Source organism: Mandrillus leucophaeus, unplaced genomic scaffold, assembly GCF_000951045.1.
Source record: "Mandrillus leucophaeus isolate KB7577 unplaced genomic scaffold, Mleu.le_1.0 Scaffold38, whole genome shotgun sequence".
Lineage (NCBI taxonomy): Eukaryota > Metazoa > Chordata > Mammalia > Primates > Cercopithecidae > Mandrillus > Mandrillus leucophaeus.
Window position 1 is genome coordinate 1988927 of NW_012104031.1, and position 13065 is coordinate 2001991.

Consider the following 13065-nt stretch of genomic DNA (forward strand, 5'->3'; position numbering starts at 1 on the left):
TGAGTATTAAAGGAAAACCTTCTCCCTATTCCTCAGTGTGAAAGGAGTCAGGACTAGAGGCAGCAGATGGAACAGCAAACAAGAGCTGGTGAGTAAGTGGTTATCTGTCTGGTCTATGTTTGTCTGAGTAGCTCTGGAACAGAAAAAGGAAGCCTAGATATACCCATTCCATCAGCTAGAGTGGGCTTTTGTTACAACCAGATACAAATTCGCAGCTTGAGACCAGATTCCAGTATCATTACTATGTATTAGAAGGAAATCTTTAAAATTATCTTAGTCCAAGGGAGTAAACTACTCAGCGAGGAAGCCAGAGATACAAACCATTGTCTGTCCTGATATCAAGACAATGGTTTTGTGTGGACCTGAACACAAAGCTGGAGCGCTACTCTTCCTCCCTCTCTCTGAGCCATTGTCTCCAGAAAGGGGCTCGGTAGCTCTAGGCAGAAGCAGCGTCGGCCTCTCTTGTGGGCCGATTTCCTGGATGGGGCCACGGAAGGAAGGCGGAGGGGACAGAGCCACAGGAGACTGGCATGGCTGTGCTCCTGGTTTTAGCCTTTTACTTAGCAGAGTCAGGTGTGGTGAGATGTAGGGTAAGACAGAACCTGGCGGGGGTGGGTGCAGAGAGTTGCGGGGAGAACTCTTCACTCCTTAAGAAGACAAGGTTGTCAGTTGAGAGCAAAACTGAAATCCAGGAAGAAAGAGAATCAACCTTTTGCATTTAGATTTCTACTGCCCCCATTCCCTCAACTTCCCCTTCAGGTCCCTCATCCCTTCAACCTCCAAAACATTTGTGCTCTTTGACCCTGGCACCTTCTAATGACAGTTTTGTGCAGGGGGTGTGGACAAGAATTCCTTGGCTTGGAGGAGGAGGTGGGCGCACTGGCTTTTCTCAGCTGATGCTATCTCTCTCTGTGTGTGTACTCATGAATGCCCACGTGGTTTAAAAAAAAAAAAAAAAAAAAAGGAGGGAGACTGTCACCAAAAAGGAAGTGCTGACTTTACTCTCCTCCTGCCCCCAGCTAGGATCCCTTTTGTTCCCTTGCCTCTTTCTTGGGAGGAAAGAGATTCGATGACATAGTGATGCTAGGTTGAACCTAGGGAGGAATTCGGGGCCCTGGAGAGCCTGTTGGGTAGGAACAGGGTGCTCCGTGTGCCAGTTTTGAAGGCAGATTTGAGCGATAAGGTAAACCCAACCCCCTGGTGGCTTTCAGTTGTGGTGCTTCCTCTGGCTAGGCTGCCCATGGGCAAACAGAAACCGGCACAATAGAGGGAAGGTGTCAGTCACTAGACCCAGCAGGGCGAGAGCAGAAGCAGCCAAGTTTCTGGGCATTTGAGGCCAAGAAAGAAGGGGAAGTAGAGTATAGGAGAGGAACGGGGATACTTGTGTTCTGCCTCATATTTGAGAGTCAGCCACAAATGTGACTAGCCAACCGCCATCGCTACACTCCCAGGAGAAGTGTGCTGGGATCGTTATTCCCAGGCAGGAGGTCCTCACGGGGGATGCAACCTGCGCAGTTGCTCCACATGCTTGGTTTAATGCTCTGCTGTTGCTGTCTTGAAATCCTTAAGTTTTGCACAAGGAGCCCTGCAAATTGTGCAGCTGGTCCTATTCCCAGGCCATCCAGAAGCTGCAGCTGCAGAATAGTTGCTCATATACTCCAACCAGTGTAGGCAGGCTCACCTGTTACTCAGGTGTCACTTACAGAGGCCGGCTTCTGTCCTGGCTGGCACCTGTGCTGCATCCTTTTCTCTTTCCTCCTCTCTGTTCCTCTCCCAGGGCACTCTGTTCCTCCTTGTTACAGCCTCCATGCCCAGTCTTTCTTCACAGCTGCTGCGTGGCAGGACAGGGCAGGAACAGCAGTGTCCCTTGTCTGACTGCCCTGTCTTCCTTCTCAGGCCCTCTCTTGTCCTTATCTGGGCTGTAGCCAGCATGGTCTCTACGCTAGGTCTAGGCCTAGGAGCACCTCTTCCTTTCCCCTGATATTATCTTCCCTCCCCTCTGTAAGCCCTGGTTATCAGTGGATGCTCTCTGGCACCTGCTTCTTGCGATGTTTGCTTAGGAACAGGTTGTTTTCCTGTGATTTCCATAGGATCCAGGTCTGGATGAGTGCAGGGTGAGGAAGAGGAGGTGCAGGGAATGAAGAATCCTAAGCCTGCTGTCCTTGGTGGTACTTCCTCTACCCTGTCCTCCTCCATGCCAGCTCCTCCTGCTCTGGACCAAATGGCTCCACAGAAGACTTCCCTTTCCTCCTCCTCCCACAAGCATCAGCTAGAGGTTGGCCAATCCAGGAAGGAAAGGGAAAGCAGGAGGGAGGAACAGGTCCTCTGTGTCTCTAGCCTCCTCCGCAACTCTTCTTCCTTCTCCAGCTCTTCTCTCCTGTTCTTCTTAAGCTGCTGGATGACCTTTTCCAGTGTTTCCCACTAGGCCAGCGCTGTTAGTAATGATACTTTCAAACCATGCAGAAGAGTCTTAATGCATGTGATTTAAAAATAATGAGCCTGGCCAACATGGCGAGACCGTGTGTCTGCTAAAAATACAACAAATTAGCCAAGCGTGGTGGCCCATGCCTGACATTCCAGCTACTGGGGAGGCTAAGGTGGGAGAATCGATTGAGTTCAGGGAGCAGAGGCTGCAGTGAGCCAAGATTGCACCACTGAACTACAGCCTGAGATACAGAACAAGAACCTGTCTCAAAAAAACAAAAATAAAAACAAACAAAAAACCAAAACAACAACCAAACACAACAAAAAGCACAAAAAACGAAAACAATGGATTTTCCAGATTAATTTGGAGTGAACTTTGGAATATATCATTTTTTTATTTTTAACTTTTTGTTGACAGCAGATTTTCCTTTCTTTTTAGCTTAGCTTAGGACTATGAGGGAACTTGTATTTACTGAAGACACTGAGCTCACATCAGCTGGTGGAAGGATACACTGGCTTAGAATTGCATTTCATAGAATTCAAAACTGGAAGGTGGCTTAGAGAACATCTAGCCTGGTGCTGTCCAGTAGAATGTTCTACAATGATGGAATGTCCTATGACTATTCTGTCCCATATGGTAACCACTAGCTACTGTGGCTCTTTAGACACAGTGAAATGTGGCTAGTGTAACTGAGGAACTGAAATTTTAATTTTATTTAATTTTAATTATTCAAAATTTGAACTGCCACATACGACTAGTGGCTATCAACTTGGCACAAATTTAGGATAGTGCTATTTATTTTATTCCCTTATTTTATTAATGATTATAACATTAGCCACTACTAAACAACTGGATGCGCCAGGTGTTCTTCTAGAGGTTTTAAATATGTGATCTTATTTAGTCTTCCCAGCAACCCCAGTATCGTTACATGTTGCAGGTGGGGAAACTGAGACCCAGAAAGTGACTTGGTACTGGTTAGTTATCAAGACTCCTGACTCTGAGACCACCGGCCTTATCCTTTTCCTTAAGGACAATCCACACGCTGTCCATTCCTTGCCATCACATGCCAGCTTTTTTCACAACTCTCCAAATCCCTTTCCAGATCTCCCTCTTCCTCTCCGGGATGTCAGCGGAGCTCACAAAGGATTGTCTCAGTCTGCAGCAAGTGCTCTCCTAGGCACAGTAGTTTTCTGGTTGGTTCCATGGTGGCCCTTGTTCCTAGGCTCCCTTTGGATCCTCCACCAGCAGGCAGCAGTGCAGGGATATCGCTCTGCCCTCAGAGCCCTTGGCAAGCTCCCCATGTTCAGGGGAAGTTCTGTGTTCAACATTTCCCACAATCCACCTGCCTCTAGCTTACCCTATTACTCCCAGTCTGAGAGAGAAGATCAGCTGAGCCCTCCTTGCAGGCCAGAGGCAGAATGGGTCTCCTTGGGCAGGTGAGGAGCAGCACTAACTTAGAGCCTGCTGTTGGCCCTCAACCCTTGTCATGCCACCTTCCAGGCGGGAGGCTCCTGCTCTCCAACTCTAGCTGGTTTACTGCTTTCCTCTTCCCAAGGCAAAGCTTCTGCTTTGTAGACTCTTATCAGAGTCTGGCTGGCCAGTAGGGAGGGGAGGGACAGGAGGGGGCATGAAGCAAATGCACCGTGCATACTGATCCCCGCGAGAGGGATTTGAGGCTGAGCTCCTGTCTCCTTCAGCCGCTATTCAGCATCCCAACCGGAATAGCACGTGCCCCCTCCTCCAGGCAGTGGTGAGCCTGCTGGCCTGCCCTACAGCTGCTGCATCAAACTCAAACAGTTATTCAGTTCCCCTGTGTGTGAGGTGCTGGGCAGGGGCACAGCAGTAAAGGCCAGGCTGTGGACAGTGTGTGTGTGGCTGCCCTTCCAAGCCCCACATCCAGGCAGCTGTTGTCAGACTAATGTTTATGGGTAGCCCCCAGCCCACATCACACACAGTCCCTAGACCTGTAGCCCACAGATGTTATCAGTGAAAAGGTTTGTGGCCTCATTACTGTGTTCTTGGAGCAGACCTTGAAAAGCCGGCATCTCCCCCTGAACCATGAAGCTCTCTCCTGCTTTCCCAGAGATGAGGAGCTCAGATTGGGTGCATCACAGGGACAGAAAGAGGGAAGCCCCAGAAAACTCCAACTTTGACCTCTCCTGTCACTATAGCTGGGACAGTGCACCTCCGCTTCCCCGATTCTGAAATGGGCCTTCCTTGCCTCCCTCCCAGTGTAAGGACCAGAGACTGCATGAGTTTTATTTTTCTCTTTGTTCCATATGCCTTCAGAGCATCATAACCTTTCTTCCTCTGCTGTCTCGTCCAGTGGGAGATTTGTGTTGTCTACTGAAGAAGGCATCACTCAATACCTTTGTTTCCCTTTTAAAATGAGAAAACTAAGAAACCAGACAGCTTGATTCTCAAATTGCTGGATTGGGAACCAAGAAGGCACTGGTAGCTTTTGATGATGGGGAAGGAGAGAAATCAGCCAGCTTCATAACTCTCCAAACATCCACTTTGTAAAATTCCTTTTGTGGGGTGGGGCAGGGTGGGATTGCTGCTCTCCGTAGGACACCAGAAGCAGATCTGCTGAGTTAGGGATGCAGAGACACGGTTTCAGTGACCTTCTGTAGACCCGGTGGTGGACAGCTGGGCTGCCTCAGCCTCTGAAGGGCAGGGGTTTGAGATTCAACTCAGAGCTGGAAGGGGGGTGGGGCATAATTAATTATTGCCCTGCCCTGTTACCCCTTGGGATCCGTTCCACATTGCTGGCTGTCAGGAGAAGGCAACTTGGAGGCGAGGGGGCTGGGGCCTTTTTTCTCTGCTTCTGTCTGGCTTAGCTACTGAGGAAAGGCTGAGAGGAGGAAAACCCAGAGCTGTAGGCAGCTGCTTCTCCTTTGAATTTCCCCTCTCTTTAGAAGGGAACAAAACAAGAGCACACAGCACAAGGAGGAGCTCCAGGGAGCTGGATTGCCCCAGTTCTCCAAGTTGGGTCAGGGTGAAGGAGAAAGTGTCTCCCAGTCTGCCCATGGCAGCTTCTGGTGGTAGAATCTCAGTTCTCCGCAATTGGAAGACACTTCAGTGTTGAGACAGTTAAGGTCTGGCTGTACCCGGGAATGATGTTCAATAATTCATCAACCAGAAAGGACGTTGGACTGGAGTCTTGGAGGGCCCTGTGGTGCCAGGCATTAACTCTTTTGTCTCTGGGTCATGGAGATGTGAGGAGGTCTCAGGCCCTGGCCCAGAGGTGGAGCAGGGACACTCGAGGGACTTGGGGGAGCAGCTTTTCACCCACCAACATGGAAGAGCTTCAGTATTTGAATCACTGGCATGGTTATGCCGTCTACTTTGGTTGTCTTCATTTTTCAGAAGACAAATGGAATTCCATAAAGTGAAACAACAAGTTTAAAGACGAACCAAGCTAGGGTGGGAGGTCAGAATGAAGTTCCCCTGTATGATCTCCATGTTTTCCCTCATGCACACACATGTGCGTGCACACACACGAGCTCGAACCCATTACCCTGATTGAAGTACACCTTGCCCTCCTGCCCTCAGCCTGCCATCTTAGGCCTTCCTATCTCCTCTCATAGGAATAAGGGACCACCCAGGCCCAGAGCAGGGGCTGGGAGACACTACAGTGAGAGAATGGGGGAAGGAGAGCACCTGGGCTGGAAGGGAAGAAACCTGGACCTAGCCCCCTGATTTGTGATTTCTCTCCCTTGTCCATGGAGCCATCTCTTCTATCTTCTGTCTGTGGTGGGAGCTGGGCTCACATAGAACATGCCCAGCCTTCCATAACCGCCCATAACAGGTTTGGGATGGGGCTGGGGGTGCGGTGAGGATGGGCAGAGTTAAGCAGGAAAGGGACCAGCATGGGTCTTGTCTCCTAGACATGCAGCTGAGTAGCTTAGGACGTTTCAATAAACTGGCTTGCGGCAGAGACGTACCATCTTCTTGACACTTTGGAAATAACTGTGGCATCACAGTGGGGGATGAGCAAGGGCAAAGAAGAAAGGCGAAAGCAAGTACAAGGCTGGGTGACAGCCACTGGCAGCTGGTCTCCAGCACCCAGAGAACTGGTATTTTGATCTTCAAGGAGCACATGGAGGAGAGACAGTGGGTATCGTTGTTTTTAGAGACGGGGGTCTTGCTCTGTTGTTTTTTAGAGATGGGGGTCTTACTCTTCTTTTTTTTTTTTTTAGAGATGGGGGTCTTACTCTGTGTTTTAGAGACAGGGTCTTGCTCTGTTGTTTTTACAGAAGGGGGTCTTACTCTGTTATTTTTAGAGATGGGGGTCTTGCTCTGTTGTTTTTTAGAGATGGGAGTCTTGCACCTCAGGTTGGGGTGCAGTGATGCTATCATAGTTCACTGCAGTCTCGACCTCCTGGGCTCAAGTGATCCTTCTGCCTCTGCCTCTGAGTAGCTGGGACTACAGATATGTGCCACCATGCCTGGCTAAGGCAGTGTTGTTTGGAGGAGCTCCTTCCTACCTGCAAATACTTAGAGGGGCTGCCAGGGCCTGACCCTCTTTGACCTCTTCTTTATGTGGCAGCAATATGTAGGAAAACAGAGAGCTTCAAATGAAAAGTGGCTAGGAAAGTGTATTTTCTCCTGGAGATGGCAGGGGGAGCTTCAGGAATCAGGTGCATGAAAATGGCTGGAAACATAAACTGAGTTGGTTTTTAATTGGGACAGGATGCTGGAGCAGATAAGCCTCCTTGAAAATAATGATGAGATCCAGATGGGGAGGCACAGAGCAGGAACCAACCCTCTCCCCACCTTCCCCTCCTCTGTGGCAGCAGCAGTCCTCCCTGGAGTGTGGACAGTCTCGGCTTGGAATTTGCTAGCTAGGAGAAAGAAGGAAGTGGGAGGGATGGGACCCCCTTTCCACTTGCCTTGCACGCAAACCTCTCTCAACCTAATGAGCTGTAATGCTGGAAGCCAAGTCATCCTCAGGATGGGGAAGCCAGGCCAGGGCTAATTCTTTGTCAGCAGATTCTCAGGAGCTATGGAAATGAAGCAGCTTGGTGTACAGCAGATAATCAAGAGAGGCCCAGTGGGTGGAAGGAGTGGAGTATCTCTCCAGTCGTTCAATATTGATCACAGTGGGGTTCCAGGCATCCAGCCTGGGTGTGTGTGTGCACGTGTGCACATGTGTGAACATGCATGCCTGCAAAAGATCATGAAACTTGGATTAATTTTGCCACTCTTGACAGTGTAGTGCCAGATATACTGCATGTGGATGCTGACTCTCCAGGGGGATGTTTGGAGATGAAACAATGCAGTGTTATCTCTATGTGAGGTGCTGTAGGGGCTGAGGATGTCTCTTGAACTACAGGAAAGCTTTAAGTAGGTGCAGAGACAAAGGCCTGGAAAATGGAGAGGATCTGCTTCTTTTCTTTGTAATTTATTGGTCTTGGGACTTCCAGAGTGCCTGCCCCTGGCACTCCCAGCCCATGCCGCATACACAATCTTCTTAAGCCTGGGACTATGTGTTTTTCATTTTTTCGCTCCTGCATCTGGCGTATTTCTTAATTTGTTTTTCACAGCCATTATCTCTTCTGCATCAAATGGTCCACATTTTGAAAGTTTACAGCTATTATTTCATAGAGTTAGCATGTGTGCTGGTGAAGCGAGCACTAGTATTTCATATAGTTAGAAGGTACCTTATTTACACATGAGAAAACTAAGGGCCCAAGAAATAAAGTCACATTGCTAACTCAGGTTGGATCTTGGACTGAATGTTTGGTCCTGCCATATTTGTTCCCACTGACGGCACTGCCATCAGGGCCACCCTCATAGTGCATAAGTGACCACCAACTAGACTGCTCTGGAGTTTAGGACTGCTTCTACCTCCACCACACGATCTCTTTTACCACCTGAGATTTTCCCTTCTCTTGGGCGGAATTTGAGAGGTCCATTTGGATATGTATTCATAGATTCATAATCATTTGTCCTTGACAAATGGAAGCCTTTCGACATCCCAAAAGGAAGGAGAGAGGAAGGAGAAAACGGATTACCTATCGTTTCCCTTTTTAATGTTCTGCCTCTTGTAAGTTCTTCTTGATGTCTAACTAAAATGAAAATCTGCCATACTGTGCAGTTTGTTGGCAAAGGGAAAGAACCCCTGCTAGACATTCTGTGTGCAGACTTAATTCAGAGGATTTCGGAGCTCTCGATGAGCAGGGGAAGCCCCAAGCCTGCCTTCGTTCCTACTCCCTCGTGCTATCTTTACAGGGCATAGGAGAAGTAATTTAACTTGCAGCTTAAGCAAAGGCTGTGGGAGGCCCCGGAGCTCAGCTTGAAGAGAAAGGGGATATTTTTGCCTTCTAGAGGAAGAAAGCTCATTTTCCCAAAGCACCCCTACCCCCTCCTCCTTCTGTGCAGATGAGCTTAATTTTCTTCCCCTCCTACTGAAGGTGGATCAAAGCCAAGCTATGTATTCAAGGGGGAGATAGGCAGGGAAGCTGAGTGAGGGGGCGAGGGGGCAGAAGCAGAGCTTCTCTCATGGAGAGGAAGTAATTAATTTTAAGAGAGAGCTAAGATAGGGAAGCCCTTGGTGATAGAATGTCAAACTCCAAATGCAGGTGGTTAAAAATTAAGTCAGGGCTGGAGAGTTTCTATTATTCATTCATTCAACAAATATTTATCGAGCACCTGTTTTGTATGGGCAGGAACCTCAACTGGGCATCAGGAGAGGGCCCAAGAAACTGGATTAGGGACAGGGAAAGGAAGCGATCTGAAAACCGAGGCCTCCTCTCACCAGGATAAATCATTTGCAAAAGTCCCATGAAATAGCTGAATGTATTGACCTTCTGGATTTAAGATTAAGCTATATAAATATCAGCAGCGGTTGACCCCAGTTATATCGTACCAACATGTCTCATTATGGGTTAAATAATAATGTTGTCCATTTGCTTTTCCATTCACTGATGACATTATTCCCCGATAAAGTTCTTGCTCAATCCAAAAAATTAGATTAGCCCCTTCCTTTCAGTGTCTGTTGTGACATCACAGAATTGCCATAGCAACAGACTGTGATGTCAGCAGGCTGCCTGGTGCTGCTAAAAAGAACCACGTTGGTCAAAAAAGGAATCTGTCATGTGAAGACGAAATGGAATAATATAGAAAGCCAGAGGAACTGAAACGTGATATCAAAAAGAGCATCTTGGCAGGATAAGATAACAGTGGGTCTGGAGCCTCCTTTGCTAGAACTCTTTACAGAAAACCAAGGAACTTAATGAGGATTGATTGGAGAACAGACTTGCCTAGAAGCAGGGGGATGGCAGTGATGTCCTTCGGAAGGCCCTCGCAGTCCAAGGATCCTAAGACATGAAGGACAGTAGGAAAGGGGGAGCGCTGACCATCTTTAGCCGCTGAAGAATTCAGGGGAATTAGCATCGATACAAACCTCCTTGCTTCTGAGCAGATCTGACAGTCACCAGCTGGAATGTATCATCTCGTGTCTGGGAAGATTTTCAGCCATAAACACACAATGACCCCCTCTCAAGCCCCATTTGCCGCCCTATTCCTCGCAAGCCTTGGGAGGAAGCTCTCCTTTAACGTTGCCTGAGCAGTCCCATCCCAGCCACCAGCTCTGGCTCCACAACGTCCACGCCCATCTGGTCGACTTGCTTCTCATCTGTAGGACCGCCACACAGGGAGGGAAAGCAACCCTGTGCTGTCCGAGGGGAGCAAGTCGGAGGGACGGGGGCAGAGGAGCTTCATTCATTATGCTCCTGTCCACACAGAAGAAGGCTGGGCAGGCTGACAGAAGGGAAAGGAGACCTGCTCAATCAATCTCAGCTTCTCAGCAGCGGCAGCAATAACAGCAGATGAATCTGGAGCTTCATTTAACCCTTATGCCCACAGGATCTGAAGGATCTCTGAGAAGCAAGTTGATTTTCAGCTTAGGAGCCTGTGTTGTGAGTTGGGAATTGGGGAGGCAGGAGGACTGTCTCCCTACAGGTCGGGCTGGCATGAGTTTCAGCCGTGCAGATGGGAATGCAGCCCCAGACTCCTTCACCCGCCCAGCTACTCTGTGTCCTTAGCTCACTGAGGTCGGACTACCTGGGAGTGCTACACCTGCTCCGTGTATGTCTGTCTCTCTATTTCAGCATTTTCTCCTTGGGGAGCTGAATGGGGAGGATATCATCCCCTCCTTGTTTATTCTGCCTCCAGTCCTCTGACCAGTAGCATTCTGGCCGAATACAAGGAAGCCACAGGCCTACTAGGGCACCTAGGCGACCCCTACCACCACCCAAGGAGAGTGCCCTCCTGGTTCTCCAGAGCCAGAGCCAGGAGGAGGGGGAACTGCCAGAGTCTCTGCCACCGATCGCTCTGCATCTCTGCCACAGCCTTACCAGTTGGACCAGAGGACTTACTTCTCAGAGGCATGGTAGGAGCAGGGTGGCCGGCGGGTCCTCTGAGGCTGCCAATCTGGGGACGGACCTGCCAAAAAGATGTTGAAGTTTCGGGCTGATCGACGGGTCAGGTAGGGATTTCTTCCACAGATCATGAGCCAAGTTGAGTCAGAGCAAGCTGAGTTGGCAGCTCATCCTGCTTGGATCCAGGGGCTTCAGAGTAAGGGGTCTGCTTGAGATGACCTGGAGAAGGAAGCATAGTTAGGTCAATGGTTGCTGCATTGCAGTGCTTGTGAAGGGGAAGCTATTTTGAAATTGGTAGTGCCGGGATAGAATGAGGACGTCATTTGTAGAGGTTGCTGGGTAGGAAAGTCTGGGGCTAGGAGAGATGTGCCATTCCCTAGAAGTCTTGTGATGGTTGGCAGCAGACTGTGTGTGTACGCTTCTGTGTGTGTATATGTGTGTGTGTGTGTGTGTGTGTGTGTGTGTCTATGCCAGTGCCTGCAGGGAAGATTCCAGCAGTTATCATCGGGAACACGCAGAGTAGAAGGAGACTGGAGGGTCAGGGCAGGGGGCGGGTGCCCTGCGCCACTGGGAAAAAGCAGACAACTTGACACCTCAAAGGACACTGTAGTTGCCGCAGACTGCTTGCCCCCCAGACCACTAGATGGGACAGAATCAGGGGCAGACAAGGGTCACCGGAAACAGTGACCCTTCCTTGCAAAGATCCCCTGTGATTAAATGAGGAGCATGTCCTTGTTGGACCTGGGAGGGAGGTGGGAATAAAGTTTGGGAAGTAGGGAGTGGCTTATCAACGTGCTAGACTCAGAACCCAGGCCCGGTGGACACGCGCCCGATTTTGGGTCCTGACTGGCAAACCTGAGCTGCAAAGCCCAGATTTCCGCACAGACTGTAGGCACTGCCTGCTGTGCTTTTATCTCCTGCATGTCTTTGGATTACATCTGAGCGTGACAGCTTTGGAAACTGAAAAAAACAGTCTTTGATATTATCTTTAGCTTTAGCAGACAACCCAAGGGTTGGGATGTGTCCTGGGCTATGGAAAGGGGGCCCCCAAAAGGTTATTTTCCTTCTCTGATGCAACTGAAGGGACTAAGCTAAGATCTCCTTCCTCTGCTGCTGGCTGACCTGCCACTTGTCAAGCAGAGCTGGCCCTTTGCTGTGGATGTGCTTGAGTGGCCCAGTCTCCATGGCCTCTGGCCTAGTGCCTGCTTCTTCCGGTAGTTTGGCACCTACGCTGGGTTCTCACAGTATTTCTCAAGAGCGATGGGCGACGAGGCCCTTAACTCATCTAGTCCCTCCACTGGCTGGATGCTTGAATCTCCACTGCTACATTCTTGTCAAGTAGTCGCAGCTTACAGGATCCATCTCAGGGGTTGCCATTGCGGCTTAGACCTGCTGCATCAGCCCCTCTGCGCTCTGTCTGCTGCCTTCCTCCCCATCTCCCTTGAGAGCCTCCTTGGGAACTCTCCTGACACTCAGCCAGCCGGAGGAGCCACAGCAGGTCTTCCCAAGGAGCCTCCACGATGCTGCTCCCCATCTGCCTCTGCACTTACCCCCTGACCCCCCAACCCCTGGTTCCTGCTCCCTTCTGCTTCCTGGCAGGCCGTCCTCACAACACCCTGCCCCTTTCCTGGCCGCAGCATCCCTTAATGAGATTGGACTGTTGAGCTACCACTGACCTTCATACCTGACAGCCCCTGAGGTCTCAATGACATCAAGCAGCCCTTGGACAGGAGACCCTGAATTTAGAGTGTGGGTGGGTCCAAGCCCAAGCTCAAGAATGGAGTTTTTCGAGCTCCCATTTCCTTTTAAGAAAGAGACACAGCATAAAGCAGGAGAAGGAGAAGGAGTCCAAGGTCACAAGAAAGTTTTTTCAGCAAATAATGAGGGAGCTTTTTTTTTTTTAAATGTGGCTCACCGGCAGGCTCTGTCCCTGGGAGAGAACCTGCCACGCATGGGGCCCTGATGTGCTGAACTGGCTGTTGGAAACCCTCTTCCCCACACTTAGGATAAGCATTGAAAGAGTTCGGTGTGGCTTGTTTCCAGCCCCAGAGAACTTTAGTAAGTAGTTGGCACTGACTCGTGAGAGGTGACCAGGTTTCATTTCTTCCTTTCCCCACCCCCTGCCCCCATCCTCGTCCGGATGTCAGCCCAGGCCTCCCATGGATCCCCCTGGAGGACAGAGGCACAAGCTCCTTACATGGTCACCTGTCCCTGTCACCACCCAGGGTCTGTCCACATGTTGGTTTTTGTCTC

General features: G+C 49.9%; 1 protein-coding gene across 2 annotated transcripts in view; it reads left to right on the plus strand.

The window, feature by feature from the left end:
• The window catches only part of PLEKHA6 (pleckstrin homology domain containing, family A member 6), a 156702-nt gene that overhangs the window by 88505 nt on the left and 55132 nt on the right, over positions 1-13065 (plus strand). The gene's annotated exons all lie outside the window — the stretch shown is intronic.